The following is a 24581-nucleotide window of genomic DNA, read 5'->3' as shown; positions in this document are numbered from 1 at the left end:
ATTCCTGGATTTGGCACTGGGAACCTTTCTTCTTTTTCTTGTTATGTGCTCCTATTACCAAATGTGAGACAGATAATATCAACTTGCATTCAGATGTTGATTTTACTCCGCTGTGTGTGTAAATTAAACTGATAATACCTCTTCAGTTACAGTATGTTATTAAGTAATTTCTTTAGGGATGCGAAATGGTAGATGAGTCAAATTAATTTACCTTTAATGTAAAAAAATGACAACAGAAGGTAAAAGTTTTCTTCACAACTGTAATTAGAAGAGCAATACTGCCAACTGTTAATTCATGTGGCTTAGAATTTGGCTGACTCGACTCAGAGTTTAGGCAAACAACCTTTTTCATCACAAGGCCTGTTTTAATATAAGATATTGTTGCTTGAACTCTTGGAGCCTCATTTAAAAAGCTTTTGTATGCATAAAAACTAGAAGCTTGAAATGTGCATACACATTTTTTGAGAGCTTAAAAACATGATGGGGGAACATGCTTACATTTATGGCAACTCTGACCTGTGCACATACAACATTTTGGAGATACTGGGAAATGACAACACCCTTGATCAAGTAGGGAGATATAGTCAAACCTGCTAAATGATGACTCACACAGATAATAATTTATATCACCAAACCATTATTATAATGTGTGTTGAAATGACAAACATATTACACTTCAAAAATGATGAATACAACGTACAAACTTTATGCTCTGAAGAACTTTTTCAGTTATTCTGCAGTTTACATTGTGTAAAATGGGTAAAAGGTACTTGGCAATCAGGTTAAATTAATGCAAGAGGTCTTTAAAGACGTACAAAATGGAAATATGTCCATTACAAAGCCGGGTGACAGGAAGAGGTGGGTTCAAAGGGACCAGAAGTAGAAGTGACATCCTTAGGAGGTAGGTTGATAGGACCAGAAGCAGAAGTGATGTCTCCAGAAAATGGGATCTTCTGTTGGTCTGCAAAGGAACAAAAGGAGAAATATTTAGAGTACAGCACCAACCCCGGTCCACCGGAGAAACACAATTATTTGAGCCCTTGAGCTATCTCCCATGTACACGTGTGTAACAATTGGTTATAATGCTGTCATTTCACAGGTCAGAAAAACCTCAGGCAAGCTTCACTCCATCATGTCCACTGTGCTGGAAGCCATTAACTGACCTGCTAGGTGCTGTATCCAGTTTACGTATGGTGTGGGTGCACATACATACAACATGCCAAAATGATGGACAATTAATGCATCACATATTTGACACTGAAAAATAATGATTAGCAACTATCATAGAACAAACCAATGCTTAATGTTATCAAACATTTTAGATGGACTGTAGAAATAACTTACTCGTAATGAAATAACATTACACTTACAACATGCAGCCTGAATGAAAACAAACTTTAAATAAACAATTCACAGATTGCTAGAGCTGTCCACTCATCATGCGTGCTTATGACCTATTTTTAAAATTCATCTCCAGTGCTGCTTGTTCCACTCACCTTTGCTGTAAGCGTGTAGGTCTGATTTTATCTTTGTAAAGAGTGGGCTGTATATGTATAAATTGAACTGAGTGGAGTGGAAATTGAGTGAAAGTGCTAACATTTGCAATATGGGAATATGCTAGAGTAGTGATCCTCAAGCTCAGTCTTGTGGTTGCAGGCTTTCATCCAAACAAACCTGCTTTATTTGGACTCCTACCTTAATTAAGCAAGCTGTTATTTAATACTTTCTGTGTTTGGGGGTCAATACAGGAATTACAAACATTGTTTTTGATTGAAATGTACCAAGCATTTGTTACATGGAAATAATGTATTGATTTATTTATCTTCCTTTCGAGATTTTCATTATTGTCATCATGATTTGGATTTCGTTTTCCCATGTGTTCTTATTATTTAAGCCATTGTTTGCCAGTTAACGCCTTAGTGAGTCTGATGTTAAGTGCGTTTAAATGTGCCCACAAAATAAGGCGAGTAATCCGTTTAAGGTTTCTTAAAATCCCCCATTTACATGTGTGAGTTTATTTATGGAGTTTTCCCTTGGAAAAATGCTCTGATGTCATAACAATGTACTAAAAATAAGATTTAAAATCATCAACAGTTGCTGTTAATCCAAAAACAAACATGAGGCCTTTGCCTCCCAAGATTGTGCTGCTGAGCTTAGCACTGTACATTCAGCTCATCAACATAAATTTAGCAGTTTCTGAAATATTGAGAGTTTAATCGACCACGAGAAGGAATACTTTCATCATCCAAGCATTTGGAACTTTATCTTTATGGACTCCTCCACTGTTTTCTACCTCTAGTTGCTGGATGCCAATGCAAAGCAAATAAATGCACAGGCTAACAGAGTGCAACAGACTGCGGTTAAGGGTTTACATGACCACAAAACTGGTTAATCACAGGGCAATATAAGGGTGACAACCAGGGTTCTCAGAGACCAATATCCTGGTTTCTGGAACTGAAATTAGGGTATACATGACATTTTTTAAACTAGGTTTCTGTGAATAACCAGGTTATTAAAGTGCATTTACCGTATATACTCACGTTTAAGTTCTCTTGTGGATAAGTCGGGGCTTTATTTAATCATATACTTTCTGGTATTTGATAATGTCAGTCATATAAGTCGAATGCAGAAAACTCATACTATTGGTCCATGTTATGCTAACGCCCACCTAAGAGAATAACCACGGAGTACACTGCCTTTTTTTTCTATGTATTGTGCCTACATGACCATACGGTAATACCCGAACTATTCCAAATCAACGTTTGCACTCTTTTGTGTTTTTTGTATCTCACACCCTCATACATCTTTATTGTAAGAGCATCCCTTATCTATGATGGAGTGTTCAATCAGAAGAAAATATGAAGCTGGTTTTAAATTAAAAGTCATTGAAGTGCCGAAAGAAATTGGTAACTGCGCTGCTACAACAGAATTTGTTGCGTCTGTGAAACTGATACGAGATTAGAGGAAGCAAGAAGATGTAAAAAAAAATTTTAAATATCGCATTTTGGAATGGCCGTATAAGTCAGTGGCTGATTTTATGATCGATTTTTTGGGTTTCAAGACCCGACTTATACGTGAGTATATACAGTAAAATGCACTCAGTGAAGGTGATGCAGCCTCTCAGATTTCAATGTCTGTTCTCCTTGCTATTAATTGTCATTATAATTATAATTATACAATTAAGGGAACAGAAAAAGTGAATTATTGGGAAAATTACAAAAGATAGTTAAGCGTTATAGCCAAAACACAAATATTTCTACATTTATTATAAATTAACATTTTCCAGCGCTGTACTTTTTTGAATACAGAATAAGAAAAGAAAAATAAAAGAAAGATTATTTAAACAATGAGAAGATGTAAAGAATGTCACTGATGCTGAAAAGCATTTGGAAGAAAAACCGGCAGCAACAGGGGACCTCCGGGATTGAACTTGGGAAGCACTAAACTAGTGTTATTGTGTCTCAAGTAAAATTAAGAAAACACGCAAACTCCATACAAGCCGTCGATGGGCAGGCTATTAGGACCTTGCAACTGTGTGGTGGCAGTGCTTTAACAATTAAAGATTGTTAACTTTGGTTTTATATTTTATGATGTTTTTATTGTTATGTTTTAATAATGCATTGCATGCTTTCAATTACAAAATGATATCTTTTCATACTAGAATAAATCAAGGTGTGATAGATTCAATGAATACAGAATGTAATTAATGTTTTGCTTTCAAAATGTTTACCGCACATATTCATTACAGTTACATAACCCTTCATTTCTTGCACCAGATGTAAAATTGCATGTCAGATTTATTTAAGTCTCCCATAAATATTTGTTAGTACAGCAGCCTAACCTATGCAAATATTTACATCCGACCTGATTTAACAATGTTTACTGTAAAATTTGAGTCTGCTTATTGTAGTAACAAAACACTTATTTGGTAATTGTGTTGTAGGTTTAATGTATGCCGCAACATTTTATAGATTAAAATATCTATTCAATTTTGAAAATGTGGAATCAACAAACCAAACATATTGTAGAGTCGTTAACATTTTTAAAAATGATTACAGATTAACATTTATCAAAAATAAACATCTCACTCTTATTTAACTAGAGTATTTCTGTTTTGTTGCAGAAAATAAGATATGTGTTTTTGACTGTGCTTTTCTGTTTTAATCTAATTTTTAAGAGAACAAAGAGAGACTAATCCCATGCTGTAACTGAACTTCTTTCTTTATTTACCTGCCTGGATTCCTGCTTTTGCAATGAGCCTGTAAATTCAAAATTAATATAGCAATGCTCTGTATTTAGTCATGCAATGGTCTACAAACTACTTGAGATTTTTGCTATTATTTTGTCATTTAACATCTACTGACATTTTCAACTGGGCAGACTTAAGTGCTAGTGATACAGCAAGCAAAACAAAATTAAACAGATAAAATACAGCCCTGAAGACTAAAATTCTACAACATCAAGCGCAAATCATAAGTTCATTCAAAGTTAACATGAGGAAATCAAAAGTTTTGAATCCATTTCTTTCTGTCACACAGTCAAGGAAAGACAGAATCAGCCATGACAGCACTGAGTTCAAGGCAAAAACGAGCAATAGATGTAATTCTGATTGATCACTGGGCACACTGGGCATGCTGAATCAAAAAAAAAACAATACTCACTTACATATGGGCCACTTTAATGTCTCCATCCTGCTTAAAATGCACATCTTTTTGATGGGAGAAGAAATTAGAATGGCTGTAGAACAATCTACCCAAATGCAAATAAGAAATGTCAGTTTCACACAAACAAGTAAAATATCCATTCATTTTCTGAATCTGCTGATTTCACTACATGATTGCAAGGCATTATGACTTATCAACACTGTTTTCTGACAAAGGCAAATTAATTAAAACTTTTAATGGTATTTTATTATATCATTTAGAAGTTACCTTTTTCTTAGCATTAACTCTTTGAATATATTCTTGTATTGAATTACAATATGCTAAAAATTGAATAGTTGGTTTTCCTAATTAAGAAATCTCTCGGTGATCATTTCAGAAAGTGAACATTGAAAGATGTTGCCAGTTTCTTCCATCCTGTTTTACTCTAGAATTTCGTGGAGGTATCCTTGGGTGTCCTCTAGATCTGATATGACATCTCTCACAATATTTATTATATAGAAATTGTGCTCTACTGTGAAGTTTTTGCTGCTATGAAACTTTCCTTACGAATATTGTCCCTTCCTCTTTGACTAGGTATTTTACAAACTTTGGTGACTGTTCGATTAATTTGGTTATTAGGAAAAGCTGGGCACATAAAGAATAGACATAGATAAAAAGAACTTTATTTATCTCCAGTGGTAAATTTTACTTTTTATAGAAGCTCTTTAAATAAATACATTAAATAAATACTGTACATATACACAGAAACACACTCTGCATTCCAAACACACAACAGAATAAGTAAAAAGGAAGAAAATATAAAAAGGAAGAAAAATTCCTGACTTGGCAGTCACATGCAGAGTGAGGCAGTGCATTGCTTTTTGTATAAAGGAACCCCAAGAGTGTTTCTTGACAGACTTCTGCTGAATGATTTGTTAAGTGAAAGTACTCAGTGTTACTCTGTCAGACAGAGGATATGCAGGATTGTTCATAACAGTACTCAGTTTTAATTCTCTCCCGTGCTGCTACATCCATGGGGTCCAGAGTGTGTCCCATAACTAAGACTGTAGAAGTAAGACTGTGCAGTAGATTCAGTGAGCCTCTTTTGAAGTGATGTTACCAGCCCGTCACTGAAATGAAAAATTGCACTGGCTTTCACAAAGTTGTAGAAGATGTATAGAAATGTCACTTCCAACATTAAAGAAATACAGTCTTCAAAATAAAACAACTTTTTGCTCTGTCCTCTCTTACATAGTTTCTCTGTTTTCCAAGACCAATCCAACCTGTCATTGATGTGGATTCCTAAGTAAAAGTATTATTCCATCTGTATTATATATGTAATTAGAGAATTTTTTTACAGCAAGTCCAGATTAAAACTCCCACAAGCCCCAGACTGTCCTGCACACCATGGTCAGGACAGGTTGGGGAGCATGAACTGATGCATTGCCACACCCACTACATGTCTGAACAGCTTGGGATCCTGGTTGGCAAACCCCAGGCAGACACACAACCCTCTATCTGCCGTAGCCAGGTGTTATGTCCCCTTGGCCTGGTCCAAACACTTGGGTCCTCAACAATACGCATCCTGTGAGCCGAATCGCCCTTGGAGAATCACGCCAAATGGCCATAGTACTGTAACTGACACACCCTCAAAATACAGCTAACGTGCTTCATTCAGGACTCCTTGAGCAACTGCTCGTTCGACACAACCCAACGGTTCCCCGAAGAGATGCAGTACCAAAGGAGTCCAGTCTTCATCTTAGGTCACTGAATAGTGTCCATGTCTCACAACCATATAGCAAGACAGGAAGTACCAGGACTCTAAAGACTTGGACCTTCATCCAGCACCACACACCCCTTTGCAGCAACCTCATGAATCCCATGCTCTCCCAATCAATCTGCTGACTTCATAGGGAGAGTCACCAGAGACCTGTATGTCACTGCCGAGGTAAGTAAACCTGTTGACAAGGTCAACACTCTCTCTGCAGACAGACACACTGCTGATGGCTGTGCCTAAGAGGTCTTTAAAGGTCTGGATCTTGGTTTTTATCCAGAACACTCACAAGTCCAGACACTCACACTCCATGAACATTACATATAATAATAAAATGGGCCCATGTGTCGCCCCACTCAAAGATCTGTCTGCAATATTTTTCATACATTAAATCAAGTGTGGAGAATAACCCTCTCAAACATTTAAGCAAGTGGTAACTCATACAGTACATTACATTGAGGGGACTGATATAATGTACCATGTATGAAACCATGAAACCATGTATGTGTGTTGTGTGGAAGAGTATAAGGTACAGCTGAAAAATTTAAATGCCAGCATTACTTTTTTCTCATATATGCCAAGGCTCTTTGGTGACTGGCTACTCAGGCCATGCACCCAGGTCACCCTGTTTGTAGATTCACCCATGAGTTACAAAGAGACAATCAAGCTTCAGATATGATTCGGCTAAGAAATACCTCTTATCGTCTTTACTTTTAATATGGGGATTTCTGGGCCTTTTCATATAATTGAAGTCAATAATGTTTAGATGTAGCTTAACAATTGCAATTATTCTTTAACAAGTTTACATAAAGACATACCTTTTCCTTGTGTTCTGTCACTTTAAAATGAAAGGAATGTGTATTGGCGTGTCAATAATTGAGAAAGTGTTAGATGTTAATTGCCAATGTGCCGCCAAACGGCCAAGTGAGCAAACTGAGGAGAAGCACAAAACCAAAACAAGACTAGCTGCATATTAGTTAAATTGGTACTGATGTTGTTCTGCTGTTCACTGAGACATAAACGGTGACCTGAATATCATCTCTTTTTAGTAGTGTAATATGTAGTTTGTTCTTAATCTGCTGCTATTACGGTTCTATCTCAGGTACCCTGCCGCTATTCCACAGGGTCCCACATGACACACTTCCTTCACTGTAGCAGGGTGTAATGTGTTACACTGTAATCTTAAAACAAACATAAACTGGGCAGAACACCTGGAGTTTTTAAGCAATAAAACTGCATTTATTATTGATTTCAAATAATCTACCCTTTGTTTTTAAGTAAAGCTTGGATCAATTAGCTTAGCCCATCACTAGTATGGTGGATATATCATCAATTGAGACAAGAGTACTACAGTGATAGGAAAGCACATGGATTCAAATTCAGATGCCAAATAACTGAGGTCATTTACAAGACCACAAAAAGACTGCCAATAATAAATAAAAAATAAATTTCAATAAATCAGAAAGTCTAAAACATATCTTAAAACCCCAGAAGTACTCCAAAAAGTATAGAAATCATGTCAGCATTAAACATGACAACTCACATTTATGTTTGATATTTGCCTTTAATAAGAAATATTTCCATTTATTTTGGAAGCGCATTCAGTGTTTGACATTAATATTAAGTTTACATATAAAATTCACAAAACACAAAAACATTTTAATTTTTTTTTTAAGTGAAACCTTTAAATGTGGAAAAATAATGCTACAAAAGAGTTAACTATGCTCCGAAAATCCTTCTATACCAGCAATAGTGAATTCAGGACCTGTCTATGCATTTTACTGGATAGAAACACAGTTAAAAAAATCACATTCAAAATGACAAGTTGAAGAAAAAAAGAGTTCATGATTTGATTATGAGTCATTGTAAAGGCTTTTATAACTTTTATAATGTGCACCCAATAAATTGCTTCTTTGTGTACTTTAATGAAAATTGCTTTATAAAATATTTCTTGAATTTAAGGAATTATGAGCATCTCAGGGAGAAGATTACCTGGAGGCTTTAGCCATAGGATAAATCTTGATCACTGCACCACTTGGGCTTAGACAAGATAGTGCATCTCCCTAATGCCCCTCTAAGCCATCATTAGACACAGCAGATATACAGTATATGAGGATAAGTCAAAAAGTATCTGCAATAATGTTTTAAAATTTTTATACTGTTGGCTCCAGCGTTAGTTAGTGTGAACTTTCTTTAACTAAGTTGCTGAAACACTGATCGAAACTAGTCTGGTTAATTCTTGTTAGTTTATAGTCTTTTAATTTTATTGCATATAATGTACATGGTCATTCCATCTTCTGCGTATAGCCTGCTGTTATCCATTTTACTCTGGCACATTTCCATTCTCAACTTTCAGCAGAGTATGAACATAATGTTTTACTTCAGGAAATGAACATGAACTATGAACATCCCTGTGACCAGAGATAGAATAAGGTCACTGTCCCTCTTGCATGTCATTAAAGGCAACAAAAAGAGGCTGGTGTTAGGAATGACACTTGGCCATAAAAACTTCTGCTCCAATACCCCCAAAATTTGGAGTGCAACGGGCCAAAGTAAGTGAATGCAGTACATTACTGTTAACCCAGCAGAAAGACAAAAGAATGTCTACGAATGGATTAAAATTTTCAAGAATGTCTGTACATATAAAGGACGATCAGGTCATCAGTCCACATTCACTAGTGCTGATGATACCCATGACATGGCTCTGGAAAACAGGTACATGATGGTTGCACTAAGTGTGATGATAATTTTTTTTAATACTTTATGGATGCTTCTTAGCATTGTGTAAATAAAATGTACATATATAGAGATTATACTGTACACATATAAGCAATTCTGCTTATGGGTTGTTTATGCCTTTAATTAGCTGTATGCATTTTTACAATAAACTAGTCTGTCACATAGTTTTAGCTCAGCAGCTGTTATTACAAAATGTTTAATCCTTGGATGTTCATGTAGAGAATTTGAATTTTGTTCCTTATTAATCTCCCTGGTCATTAAATAATTAATAGTGTTAACTAAGGTCACTTATCTAATGCAACCAGCTTTTCTCTAATTAAGATAATGACAGGAGTACTGTCACCAGATCCATTTTTCAATACTGTAACCTTATTTAATTATTACATCACAGGGTTGAGAAGCACAGAAACGCATGAAGAAACATTGCTACAGTCCAGTTTCTGATGAAGGCCACAACCTATTAGCAAAGCTAAAAAAAGAAAAACTGGAATTCTAGGAGAAAGCTCCTTTTGCTTGTCTAAAAAGACTTTTATTAACAATGAAATCAGTGGAGCATTCAAGAAATGAAACACTAGAAATTAGAAATAATGGTTAAGGGAGCTTCTGAACAGTTCAACACAAAAAGATGCAATCTGAACAGTGTTTTATATTCAGAAATGAACAAAAAAGTTTCTTTAAGTAGGGAAAAAGTTCCTGTGAATTGAAGACAGGATACAGTGGTGTTGTAATTATTGAAAAAAAAAGTCAGGTTCCTTATGTAACAGGGGCTGTGTCAAACATTTTTAAAAGACAAAGTCATTACAGTTGTACTTATTTTTACAGAAAATGATCAGTGTGCATGTAGAAAAGCCTTTTCAGCAAATCATGTACAGAATAATGTGTATAATGTATGAGCTTTGAAAAAAGGTGTTAACAATGACAATAATAATAGTTTTGTAGAAATTAGAATAAATAATAATTTAAAAAAAGCTTCTGTAAACACAACAATCAAAATGAAACGTAACAGCAATTGTGAAGCTATCGTCATCTTCTTGCATCCTTTGTTAATTTTCTCAGATTTACATTTGTAAGTTTTTCTCAAAGAAGATGATGAAAGTAATACATTTGATGGTGCAGACTGCTGTGTTGAGTGTAATTCTACACAAATTTAAATAACTTGCAATAAGGTTCTTTCTCTAATCTCTTTAGATGCAGTATATAAAGATAAGTAAATCTACAAAAGTAATTAACTGTCACCAGAACATGAAAAGGCGTGATAAGTGGGTGCTTCATAGGCCCCAAGCCTGACTAAGATGAGTTGCACAGACCTTCCAATCTTATGTTAAATAATTAAGTATACACTTTACATTTAGTTCAGTAAGCTGATTAGTTCAATAAGCACTTTTAAATCATGCCTATATTCTGATTATGCCAAGATTTAATAAAATAGGTTGTACATTCATTTAATAATCCACAATGAAATACATGTAAACATATTACACTTGTAAGACCATTGGCTCATAATTGGTGCAATAGTAAAACTAAAGTGTTTTGTTGTTCTGCAATATTGAAATATATGTGTATGTGACCAAAGAACCTGAAATAATGAGCTTTTTAAGGCTATTTTGGACAAAAATAAGGATGATGAATTTCTTTGACATTTTGAGCAATTGTATACATCAGGATCAAATTCTGCCAATTTTAAGTATTTCTCCTTACAATTTAGGTAATACTTGACTGATGTCATTAGGGTAGACATTATTTAGTATTTTATTTTACTGAAAAAGAGCAGGGTCCTCATGTATAAACGGTGTGTACGCACAAAAATGTTGCATAGTCCTGTTTCCACACACAAATGGCGATGTATAAAACCTAAACTTGGTGTAAAGCCACGCACATTTTCACGGTAGCTCAAACCCTGCCATATGCAAGTTCTCCGCTCGGTTTTTCAAACAGGCGGCACCCAGAGGCAAAGCAGTACTTTTGTTCCAGTGTGGTTTCCCTTTCTTTTTTAGATCCACATCCCTGACGCGGCTTTATCATATACACTGAAATTAACCGCATATTATTTACTAGCAAAATACCCATGCTTCACAGCGGAGAAGTAGTATGTTAAAGAAGTTATGAAAAAGAAAAGGAAATATTTTAAAAATAACGTAACATGATTGTCAATGTAATTGTTTTGTGACTCTTATGAGTGTTGCTGTCATCAAGGATTTGATTATCATTATTTCTTTCAATTAGGTTCGTATTTGAAGGATGTATTGTGTTCAAGTTACATTCCGTGTTTGTCCAGTCTATCCCTGACAATCTCATCTTCGTTGTCAACCGTTGTAAAGATAACAGGTTTCATTCATCGAAGTGATCACTACCCAAATCTGTACTCGTGAATCTAAGATGTTTAACAGGCATTCCCGGTAGTGGATTTGCCTGCGAATATTTAGCGGCAGCTTGTCTATGAACGTAATTTAAACTTAAGCTTTACACTTTGCTTTCCTATTGATATGTGTACAAAGGCTTGTTCAGCGTCAGAGGGTTGTTCCTTTCCTACTGCATCAAAAGCAGCTCGTCTTCCGCTTTATCTGAGACCTCACACACTGCAGGATTTACCTTTCCCAGTCCTGCAAAGTCAGTTCACGTGAGCAGCTCGGAGTACATGCATCAAAGGTTATCAGCTGTGCTTGTGCTATCTCGTGCGATCTTGCAATGTCCACGGCTTCATTTAATGTTAGCTAAGACCCGGCACTTAAAAGTTTCTCTCGCACTTTTGCTGAGTTTGTGCCAAACACTTCTATCTGTGACCATCTCATCTTTGTTTGCATAAGCACAGTCCTTCACTAGCAATTTTAACTCCGTTAAAGCAATTTTAAATCTGTTACAAAGTGATCAAAAGTCTCATTTATACCATGTGTCTTCTCATTAAACTTGTATCTCGCGAATATCATATTTGTTGTAGGCATGACAAACGCCAGCGGCAGCGTGTCTATGAACTTAATTTAAGGTTTACACCGTGCTTTGTTTCTGCAGTAGCTGCACTTATGAATATGCTTGTATGCATCACTCGCTTCATATTCTTTTGCTGCCTTCTCAGTTGTGTAATGCGTTTTTTGCTCAGCGCTCTTTGGAGCTCTTGCTTGTAGTCTGCATACTGCGTTCACAGTCAGTTCACGTGAGCCGCTCAGAGTACATGCATCGAAGGTTCTCAATTGTGCTTGTGCTATCTCGTGTGATCTTGCAATGTCCACGGCTTTATTTAATGTTAGCTAAGACCCAGCACTTAAAAGTTTCTCTTGCACTTTCGCTAAGTTTGTGCCAAATACTAGTCTATCCCTGACCATCTCATCTTCGTTTGCATAAGCACAGTCCTTCACCCGTGAATATTTAGCAGCAGCATGTCTATTGGATTGCTGTTGACGGACGGCCTTATATGGGCAGGCACTCAATTACAAGGGAGGCGTGACGATGAGGGACGCAACTCCGCCTCACACGACGAACGAGCTGCAGGCTATGGCCGTATATATGTACGTAAGTAGGTTCCAGTTATGACTGTTACACGTAGAATTTCGAAATGAAACCTGCCTAACTTTTGTAAGTAAGCTGTAAGGAATGAGCCTGCCAAATTTCCGCCTTCTACCTACACGGGAAGTTGGAGAATTAGTGATGAGTCAGTGAGTCAGTCAGTGAGGGCTTTGCCTTTTATTAGTATAGATTAGTTTAAGGCAGCTGATTGTAATTAACCTGTAACAATATAATGGTCCACAGAATGGCCAAACTTTTCCAAATACCATAGCTTTAGCGTTGTTACACTCACTGTACCTTCTTATTCTTCTTTCAGCTGCTCTTGTTAGGGGTTGCCACAGTGGATCATCTTTTTTCCATATTACTCTCACTGCACCACTCAGAGTATTTATATCACTGTATCTGAGTGTGGAATCACAGCTCTACATCAGCTGATTGAAAAGAGAATTATCAGTATAGCATCAAGCACATGCAACCTCAGCCATGCTGCCTATTTGAACTGCTCTCATACAGCAAACACTTCAGAGCCTTTCCTGTATGGACCTCGCGGTTCAGAAACAGTTTCATATAAGCGCACCCAATCAGTCCATCAAGTGCTCCTTGTAGAACTCTTTGTACTTATAAGTACAATTACCTCACTGTAAACTTGTGATACAGTTATAATATTACACAACATGCGCCACTTTATAAAGCGCGTATTTACATATGATGACAATATCATTTTTATAATGAAATGCAGCAAAATATGTTGATTACTTTATACAGATAAAATGTTAACATCATTTAAATAATCTATATTTTTAATAATTAAACATTTGAGTACATGATGTCGCAGCGCTAGCAAGGAGCTGGTGCCCTGTTCAGTGATTGTTCCTGCCTTGCACTGTATTCTTGCTGGGGCTGCCAAGTCAGAACTTTTCATTCTTAATAATCATTCTGCTGTGTATTCAGATCACAGTGTGCATACATGCAATTTCTCACAAAATAAAGATCTATCTATCTATCTATTGATACAAAGGTTTAAAGTTCTGTTTTTTTCCTGTAACTAATTATCACAAAAATCAGTTGCTTAAATGGATTTTCATTCTATTTTGAATATTTTTGTTCTTTTCTTTGTTTCATATATTGTTTTGTAGAGCTAGAGTTTGTTTCATTTTTTTCTGTACTGATGTTGAAATATAAGTGGTTTCAGAGGTATCAGTTTGTCTCCTGATTTATTTTTTCTTTTATTTGGCTAAGCTATGACAGTTACATAACCCTGTGAGTGTAGACAAAAGTAAATCATTTAGCAATGATTGCTAAATGCTAAATAAAGATGATACATTGTAAACAGTTCACAATTTAACTGAAGACATGTTTATCTTTTCATCATTTAAAGCACTTTGTTTTGTCACTTTTGAAAAACAAGTAAATTGAAATAGCTATATGAGTTTCCACTATGAAAACTTTAAAAATTCTGGTGTAAACAATGATGACACCACAGAGACATCCTTGACAGATGATGCACCTCTGTTTTTAGCATTGCTGGCTGGTCAGCTGAGGTTGACAAGAAATTGGGGAAGAAAGCAACCATCACTGACTAAGGATCAATACGTTCTTAGCCCAGAGTAAGCATGGCTGCAATTTTCGTTTAGGTTAGAATGTTATCTGCGTTATATTTGTCTCATAGATAGCTGATACATTTTAAGTGCATTTAGTTAGCTGCCCTTATGCTTTAACATTTCAAAACCCTAACCCTTTCATATTGTATGGTCAAAACACTATTTAAAATAACTGTCCTTCAAAGCCTCCATATCTAGGCTTTTCTACAGTAGACCATTTTGAGTCAATTGATATAGATAAAAATGTAATTAATATATGAGTAGTTTTGAGTAATAGATGATCGTTTCTGATATGAAAAGATCAGACCATGTTCAGTTGCCAGCAGTGTAAGGATACAAAAAGAAAAAAAAACATTTTCATTTAGATTTGAACTCAGGTTAAATCATTCCAGGATTCATATTATATCGCAAAATGACACAGCTAAATTGTCCTTTATGTTAAAGTGATATGGCTTATTACGCCTCCCCCTACTAGTAGAAGCTAGAAAATCTCCTTCTAACAATAGTAAACACCTCCACATACTATACCTGAAGCTACCAAAGGGGCATAATGCCCTTTTACTTTGAGTAGTGCTTGATAATGCTTCTGTTGCTTTCATTAAAAAATGCAATAGTCTGCTCCTAAAGTGTTAAATTTTCTTATAAAAAACATTAATAGCGTATGGAAAATGGTAATAAACACAGGCAGACAGACAGCAAAAATTTCCATTTAATAATTGGGTGTAATAGATGTTTTGCATAAATTTGCATTGAAGCCTAAATAACTTTCACCAGTTAACCTCAAAGAAAAAATAGCCCATGTTCAAGCAATAAACAAAATGAACCTCATTATACAATAAGTAATTGCCACTCTTTATTTAGATGATTTTATATTTTACACTGACAAAACATGTAGTGTTCCTACCAGTGAAGACTTATGTCACCCTGGAATGATGCTGAGCCTAATCAATAATCCCCTAGCCTAAACTGCATAAATATGACACAGTATTGAATTTCCCAAATAAAGCACAGCAACAAGTTTAGTTGAAAAGGAAAATATTGAGGACCTTTGATTAATTTTAAATGAAATGATATTACCAAGAAAGCAAACTGGTGGCCTCACAATGTTATCTGAACCAACTTAAAAGAAACAACAATATTCATTTTGGATTCACTTAAAGAAATTGGATACCTCTTTATCTGACCAACTGCAAGTACATTATCTGACTGATTGTGTAAGTCAGCTTTGGTTATTAGTTCAAGATGGCAATGGAATACTGTACCTCTTGGCTGTTCCGTTATGCTTGGAAAGAGCATAATTGTGCTCACCTTTGTGGGTTTATATATTAGAAGTGTGCCTCCACTAGAATTAGGAAACAGTCATCACTTCAAAGAATTGATAGTGTGCTTTATAATGGAGCAAGTGAAAATATGGACTTTAGGCCACCTATCTCAGTGTCTGTTCATCTGTCAGTTGGATTGTCAGACAACTTCAAGAAGCAGTCAATGTCCAGTACATATTTAATATTATGTACTGTATATCAAAGAGCACAGTTAAAGTATATAACACCATAGATATTACTGACCGAGTCCAGTTCAATTCCATACAACTACATTTAGGAGCATGCAGCAGTAATCACAATTAATGATATACCTTTACCAAGGGGTAGTTATTGTTTAGTCCAAAAATAAAATGATAAGGAATTTTAAAGTAAATGTGGGCAACTTTAAAAAAAAAAACAGTGATGAGAAATCATACCAAAAAAACTGTCTCTAGTTTCTATCTGTTTGTACAAAACATCAAGGAACTGTGCATACACAGGGCAGTGTAATTTAACACACTATATACAGTAAGCCTTTGTAGCTGGGCACAATGCACTTCTACATATAAAGTGACAGCATAAGGTGTGTTACCAATTCTTTTTATGTTGGGTTCCTGAAAAGTTCAAAGGTTTGAATGAACATCTTTTCCAAGTAAATAGTTATTTAAAAGCTATTTTTCACTCTTTGCAATTAGATCAGTGTAATCTTCAAACAGAGACTTTTTTTCTGAATGCTGCATCTGCTATATCCTCTTACTGGAGATGATAAGTCATGATAATTGATTATTTTCTACTTGATAAATAAAACTAGATGCTTTGAAGAAAACAGTCAAGCTAACAATAATAAACGTCAATTGACTGGAAGATTAACAACATGAATTATAAAACATGCCATACACTTTTAAAGAACAGTATGCATTTGGTAATTCAGTAACCTATTTTACATGTACTATACCAGAAACAGCGCACTGCATGATAACGTATAGTGAATACACTTGACTACTCTGTATGTTTAGCATTCGTTTGTTGAGAGGGTGATGTGGTTGCTGCTTCCTGATCAGCTCTTCTTTTCTCCACCCTAGTGGCCCGCTTCTTCTCTTCTTTTGTCGGCATCTTTTCACGTTAAAACTGATTAAGTCAGTGTTTGTGTTGCAATTACTTAGTACGTTTTCTTTAATTTTTCACTTAAGCTGGCACTTGTCTTCAATCTGCCTCAAGGACGATTTAAGATATGAAAAGGTAGGGGAAGTGACGGCAAAGATGGTAGGGATGAGAAAGGCACCCATACGCATGCTCCGCACGGCCACCTTGCTGCCCATTGCCAAGAGCTGATTCTACAATAAAATAAAATAAAAAGAGGAATAACCTTGGAAGTCAATCATTACCCCGAAAGCGGATAGTAGACATCATGTAGTACTGTATATGTGTACCAAATTTCAGGTCAATAGGTCAAATGGTTTTGCGAGCTACAGGTGATTTAAAATCCTGGAAAGACAAACGGACAGCCACAGTAGCATATTATATCAGAAGATAAAGCTACCATTAATTCAATATTTGAATTATCTTATTGCTTCAAAAAAAATCCTTATGAAGTAACATTACAGGATAAAATGACTTCATTTACATTACAAATACAGTGCCTTGAAAAGTATTAAGCCCCCAAACCTTTATTCACATAAATGATTGTTGCAATATGGGATTTTGATCAATTTGTCTTGGAATTTTTATTTGTAGCGGGAATAAAAATGAAGAAAATTATAAACCATTAACAATTTAAATGTAATAAACAGAAATGTCAACAGTTTGTAAGTATTTACCCTCCCATTCAGTGCTTGGTTAAACCATTCTTTTGAGTTATTACAGCAAGTAGACCTTTTGGAGTTTCAGTTCATTTTGCATAATGTAATGGGGCAAGATTTGTACATTTCTTCTTACGACATTGCTCAGGCTTTTCAAGGTTAGCTGGAGAGTGGTAATAAACATCAGGTTTTAGGTCTTGCCACAGATGTTCAAAAGGGTAACAAAGATGACTCTGACTAGGCCTCTCAATTGTCTTCATTTTAAGCCACTCCATTTTTTCTGTCAGTATCCTTTGAGTCACTGTCCTTTTGATGAACAAACATTCCTAACGGCATAAGCTTTCTAACAGAGGGCAACAGGTTTCCCTCCATGATGTTTCTGTATTGTGCTGCATTTATCTTCCTTTGAATTCTAATCTGGTTACCAGTTCATGCTGCTGAAAAGCATCCCCACAACATAACACTGCCACAACCACATTTTACAGTGGAGCTAGTGATACCTGGCTGATGTGTGGAGTTAGTGTTATGTCAAGCATTCTATTTAGTATTCAGGACAGGAAGTTCCACTTTAGCCTCTTCAAAACACAAAGCTTTCTGTCACATCTTTGTAGTATCTTTGCAGTGAAGTTTCTGAAAGTTCCTAATGGGAAAAGGTATATTTTTTCCTTGCCACTCCATAAAGGACCATTTTATGCATTGCCTTGGAGAATGTTGACATGTGAACACCTACTGAAATCACAGTCATTGACTAATGCAACTCAGTCAGTGTGCCAATTGGTGTCACAGTAGCCTATCTGACAAGTGGCATCCTTGTTCAGCAACCAAGTTTAGAGGGGCAGGCTGACCTATGCAATATGTTTGAAATTCCATAACTTTTCAACTTCTGGCATTGAGCTACAAGTTATGTTTAGTAGCCTTGAGGTGGTCTTGCACCGTTCCACAGATTTGTGCTTCTCTATAGTTATATCCAAGATTTGTTTTAAATGCTTGTTTGTTTTTATTTAGTTTCGCTTTGTGGAAGATCTCCACCACACTGTTGGACCTCAGCAAGAAATGGGATGTTTAACTACGATAAATTAATTGAAAAAAGGTGATACACACATTTCAACATGACAAGCGGAGTGTGAGGTCTCCAATAAGGGCCAAAAAAGCAGGCCAGAACTTCACCAAAACTACACCCCAGGCAGCCAACCCCCAACTACTAACAGCAACTACTTTGGCCTAGGGAAGCCCCAAAATCAGAAGCTGAGTCTTAAAGTTCAAAATGTAATGAAACTCGGAAAATATATCAAAAATGCCTTACAAGAGTGAGAATAACCACAGACCTCTGGCTTGTAGACACAAACCAAACCAAAAATCTTTATAAATTGAAAATTTATTGACAACAAAATTTGAACACAGCAAAAACAGAATAAAAAGCAGAAAAAGGCAAAAATGAGGCAAAGAAATATTAATATACAACCCAAAATCAATATTGCAAGGGCAGATCTATACTAATAAAAGGCAAAGCCCTCACTGACTGACTGACTGACTGACTCGCTCACTCACTCACTCACTCACTCACTCACTCACTCACTCACTCATCACTAATTCTCCAACTTCCCGTTTAGGTAGAAGGTTGAAATTTGACAGGCTCATTCCTTACAGCTTACTTACAAAAGTTAAGCAGGTTTCATTCTACGCGTAACTGTCATAACTGGAACCTACTTACGTACATAATGATCATCACACATCCCACGTAATTGAGTGCCTGCCCATATAATGCCGTCTGTCAGCAGCAATCCAATAGACACGCTGCTGCTAAATATTCATGGATGAAGGACTGCGCTTATGTAAACGAAGATGAGAACTGACTGTGAGCACAGTACGCAGAGAACAAGCAAGAGCTCCAAAGAGTGCTGAACAAAAAACACATTACACAACTGAGAAGGCAGCAAAAGAATATGACGCGAGTGATGCATACAAGCATATTCATAAGTGCAGCTACTGTGGAAACAAAGCACACGATGGAAAAAGTCAATGTCCAGCTAAAGGAAGACAGTGTAAAAAATGTGGTAAATTGAACCAATTCGCTATAGTTTGCAGGACTGGGAAAGGTAAACCCATGCATGCAGTGTGTGATGTCTCAGATAAAGAGGAAGACAAGCTGTTTATTGATGAAGTAAGAAAGGGACAACCCTCTGAAGCTGAATAAGCCTTTGTAGACATATCAATAGGAAAGCAAGGTGTAAAGCTTAAGTTTAAATTACGTTCATAGACACGCTGCCGCTAAATATTCGCAGGCAAATCCACAAGTTAATACCGGGAATGCCTGTTAAACATCTTAGATTCACGAGTACCGATTTGGGCAGTGATCACTTCGATGAATGAAACCTGTTATCTTTACAATGGTTGACAACAAAGATGAGATGGTCAGGGATATTACGTTATTTTTAAAATGTTTCCTTTTCTTTTTCATAACTTCTTTAACACACTACTCTCCGATGTGAAGCGCGGGTATTTTGCTAGTAAAATAATAAAATAAAACAGAAAATAAAAAAAAAAACAGCATAACCTCAATAATCCACTACTGGGACCCTCTCACTGACCTGTCACTGACCTCAGTATAAATGCAGAAGGGGGACCCACGATTAATGAATTCTGGGTATCCCTGCCTTCAGGGAGGTCAACCCACAAAACACAAGGAATGCCAAAATCTTTAAAGATACAGTACAACAATATAAAATAATAAACAAACCTACCAGAAATTCAATAAAAAACAAGAAATATAAATTAAAAATTCACCAGTATAGTAACAAAACAGAAAGTGCAGATAAGCATGGGAAGATATCCTGACTGAAACATATCAGCTATCCACAAAATGGCTGCTCAAGTTGGAAGCAGTTGCAATAATCAAAATGGTGGCCAAAATCATAGACAAAATAAGGAAATGATCTAATAATAAAAATAAAATAATACTAATAAATTCCCATATATACAAATTTGACAAATAAACGCAAACCCTACAAAACTCATAATGCTTGTCTTTGAATAAGATGTTGCCCACAAGGCCACAGACTGAGGTTTCCAGGAAACGGGTGGCTCTATAACTTGAAGATGCCTTTTAGAAGCTAAAATGACACATCATCAAGGATGCATAGAAACAAAAACTAAAAAAGATAAATAAAAATGAATTTAAAGAAAACATAAATAAATAAAAAAAAAATCTAGAAAGCACCAAAATAATGTAAAATAGCAGAACACCCTGACAGTAGAACACCTTCACCAAAAACCAGGCAGTGTTGACAACTGATTAAAAAAGTGATGAGTAGAAAAAAGCAATGGATGTCTACTGCGTTTGTGGAGGCTCAGCTTTAACATGTTGTGCAGGTTGTATTGGTGATGCTTTTGTTCATTTTTAATAAAACAAGCAGCTCCTGTACAAACCTCACAGATCACATCTGTAAGGAAAAGGTTTACCCTAAAAGCCTGAAATGAAATACAGTACTATGGCACCCCCTTTCCCACAGAATCACTCAGACAGATATCACCATCCTTTCCTCATCTGAGTCCTCTATTTTAACTTTCTGTAATCCTGAATTGAATGGTAAACCGTACCTTATGAATTCCAGTTAGCATTTGTATCATTTTCCTCCCTTTTGACTACACCATATCCCTAGTTTTCTACAGCTGTCATCAGTGATTTCTTCATTAATACATAACTAAATTCCCATCTGTTTCCATAGTGATGCAGAACATCTTTATTTGCTTAAGACAACATCTGACTTATTCAATCCTATAGCTTCACTTTCTAAAAGCTTCCAGTCACTTTGTATATCTGGTTACCAATGCCCATGACACTGCACACTAAGAAAAGAAAGAAGAATTGAAAAGTCAGAAGCTGACAAGAATACAACCATCCAAGCTGGGGTTCAAGCAAAAACAATAAAGGAAACTAGAATTCAGATAAAAGCAGACTTTTTATTAAAATTTGCAATTTGTCTTTTTTACATATTACTCCTAGAGATCCTTTTTACTGTCACAATCTAGAAAAATATTATAAAATATTAAGTAGTCAGTTTATATGTATATTAGGTATTAATTAGGTGAAATTATTGAATATTGACGCATCGAATTTAGTTGCTGCAGCGCAGTTACCAATTTCTTTTGCTACTTCAATGACGTTTAATTTAAAACCAGCTTCATATTTTCTTCTGATTGAATGCTCCATTGTAGACAAGGGATGCTCTTACGATAAAGGTGTGTGAGGGTGTGAGGTACAAAAAACACAAACCAGTGCAAACATTGCTTCAGAATAGTTCAGGTATTCGGCAAAATAGAGAGAGAGAGAGAGGTTAGGAGCATACGCTGATACAGCGCATTGCCACACCCACATAGATAAAAAGGCAGTGTGCTCCATGGTTACTCTCTCAGGTGGGCGTTAGCATATCATAATCCCTTGTACCAATAGCGTGAGTTTTACGCATTCAACTTACAGTATATGACCAACATTATAAAATACCAGAAATTATACTGTAAAATCAAGTCAACTTACCTACGAGTATAAATGATAATTGTAACTCATTTCAATCTCAAATAATCACATGGATTTTTTTTCTCCCTAAATAATAAAAAGCATCATTTAAAAACTGGGGTGGCACGGTGGCGCAGTGGTAGTGCTGCCGCCTCGCAGTTAGGAGACCCGGGTTCGCTTCCTGGATCCTCCCTGCGTGGAGTTTGCATGTTCTCCCCGTGTCTGCGTGGGTTTTCTCCGGGCGCTCCGGTTTCCTCCCACAATCCAAAGACATGCAGGTTAGGTGGATTGGCGATTCTAAATTGGCCCGTTTGTGTGTGTTTTTCACACCACTGTATCCCAGGACTGCTGATGTTTGTTCCTCTAGGTCTGCTCTCTGCGCAAACAAGTCCCAGTCTGTGGGACCAAAGCAGTCCTACAGGTGGCTTCTTCAGTCTATACCTGAACAATTGTGGTGACTGGTCTAATCCTGCAAATTAGTGGCTTACTGTATATGATGGAATCAGGATCAGTGAGATATTGTCTGAAAGTCCTAGATGTGCAGATGATTTTACTTTAAATGCTCCTCATATGTTTGTATAAACCTGATCTAGTATGTTCATGTGCCTCATTGGAAAGTTAACCTCCATCCATCCATCCATTATCCAACCCGCTATATCCTAACACAGGGTCACGGGGGTCTGCTGGAGCCAATCCCAGCCAGCACAGGGTGCAAGGTAGGAACAAATCCTGGGCAGGGCATCAGCTCACCGCAGGGCACACACACACAAACACCAAGCACACACTAGGGACAATTTAGGATTGCCAATGCACGTAATGTCTTTGGACTGTGGGAGGAAACTGGAGCACCCGGAGGAAACCCATGCAGACACAGGGAGAACATGCAAACTCCGTGCAGGTAGGACTCGGGAAGTGAACCCAGGTCTCCTTACTGCGAGGCAGCAGTGCTACCACTGCGCCACTGTGCCACCCGAAATTAATGTTTTTATGAAATTTAGACAAGACTGCCCTCAGATCTGTCTGACTGAAGTCCCCTGCTACAATAACAATGCCATCTGAGTGCATTGTCAACTGATTGTTAACGCTCTCCTGTAGCTTATCTAGTGCTCGTTTAGCATTTGAATGGTGGGGCACAAATATAGCCAGAATTATTATTATAGAGAGTTCTCTAGGTAGAAAAAATGGTCGACACGTTACCATTTGGAATTCTATATCCATAAAACAGTGCTTATCAACAAAGTCTGTGGCAATGCACCAACTATTGTTAATGTAAAATGCATAACCCAAACCCCCCCACGCCACACACCTTTGTTTTTATCAGAGTTCAATAGCGGCGTCAGATATGAAACTATTTAGCCAAGTCTCTGCAATAACCATCACACAGCTATTACAATTGTGTGAAACAATCTAAGTCAAAACTCATCCATTTTATTTGCAAGTGACCTGGAACTGGCTAGAAAATGACTTGGCAGGTCTGGTCTGTGAGGGTTAAATTGCAGCCTCACATGAACAATTCTTGCTTACCATGCTTCTGCCTGGAAACTCCAAACAACTGAAATATCTATGGAGGGATAGATTCTGCATTAAAGCTGTAATCTGTGAATCGGTCCCTGATAGAAAGTAGCTAGGAATACTCATATGAGTGTACTGTTGCTTTCCCTGATGAAGAAGGCAGACATAGCAGATAAAATATGATGAAAACAGTTAAAAAGCTGCAATCCATAGAGAGAGCCGAGCCACTGTGTCTACACATGCTGCCGCCATTGAAGGCATGTTTTGACTCTGGATACATGAACTTATGGTTACTGATCCTCTTCCTACATTTCTTTACCACAATTATCGTTTCACATTCTGTTCTTTGTTTATTAGATTCTTTGACTTCTGGTTTAAATTCTTGGTTTGTTTTTTTCAATCTCACTCTGTCTCATAATTCTAATTCCTTAAATCAACTGCAGTACAGTAGGGCAGTTAGAGTTGGTTATGGCTGATGGGTTTGTTCTATCCTTACCAACTTCACACCAGCAACCAGCAATAGTTCAGTGGGGTGAAGGAGACGGTGGAACTTTTCAATCAGCACAGAAGAGAACTGGAAGAGCTAGTTATAGAAATAGCAAGGCCCAAGAAAACCAGGAACCAGTGGGAAGCAAGAGAATTGTCAATTCTGCAGTCCAAGCTTATTTTAAAAGAATATTTTTCTGTAGCATTCTACAGTAGAGCCCTTCTTTGTTTATTCCATTACATATTACTTTACAGCAAGTACTTTAATGTAGATAAAAGAAAAAAATTTTAAATGAGAGGAGAACATTTATTCTGTTAACTTATCCCAGTACCTCTTCATACTTGTATAAGTCATTAGGAAATCTTAAAATTTTTGAGTCACTAAGGTATTCTCAATTCTAACTGTCATTTGGTGATGAAATCCTCAGTGGTAATCATGAAAACAGTTCCTTTTAGTTTGTACCAGTGTCCAGAAACATGTGATTACTACCCCTAATACTGCTAAACTGAAATTACCCTATCAGTTGAACTGTCGTATGACAATTAAGAATTTAGAAAGTCTTGATTAGGTTCTTTCCATGTTTTAGACTGAATAGCTTCAGTTATTTTTGCCAGTCATAAGAGGCATGCACTTTAATCTGAGGGTCAGGGACCATCAATTCTAGCAGACTGACTAAAGTATTATGCTACAATGTTACACATTGCAGACATATGT

The 24581-nt window shown here is 36.5% G+C and overlaps 1 long non-coding RNA gene across 1 annotated transcript; it reads right to left on the bottom strand.

Annotated features, from left to right (window-relative positions):
- Positions 1-21146, bottom strand: LOC120524670. Its single transcript, XR_005632815.1, has 3 exons — positions 20953-21146; positions 4662-4749; positions 1-961 (listed from the first exon to the last, which is right to left on the bottom strand). It is a non-coding gene; the product is annotated as an uncharacterized LOC120524670 (long non-coding RNA).
- Between the last annotated feature and the right edge of the window lie 3435 nt (positions 21147-24581).

Source organism: Polypterus senegalus, chromosome 2 (genome assembly GCF_016835505.1).
Source record: "Polypterus senegalus isolate Bchr_013 chromosome 2, ASM1683550v1, whole genome shotgun sequence".
NCBI lineage: Eukaryota > Metazoa > Chordata > Cladistia > Polypteriformes > Polypteridae > Polypterus > Polypterus senegalus.
Note: the sequence above shows the minus strand (reverse complement) of the source record. Positions and strands in the feature narration are given on the sequence as shown.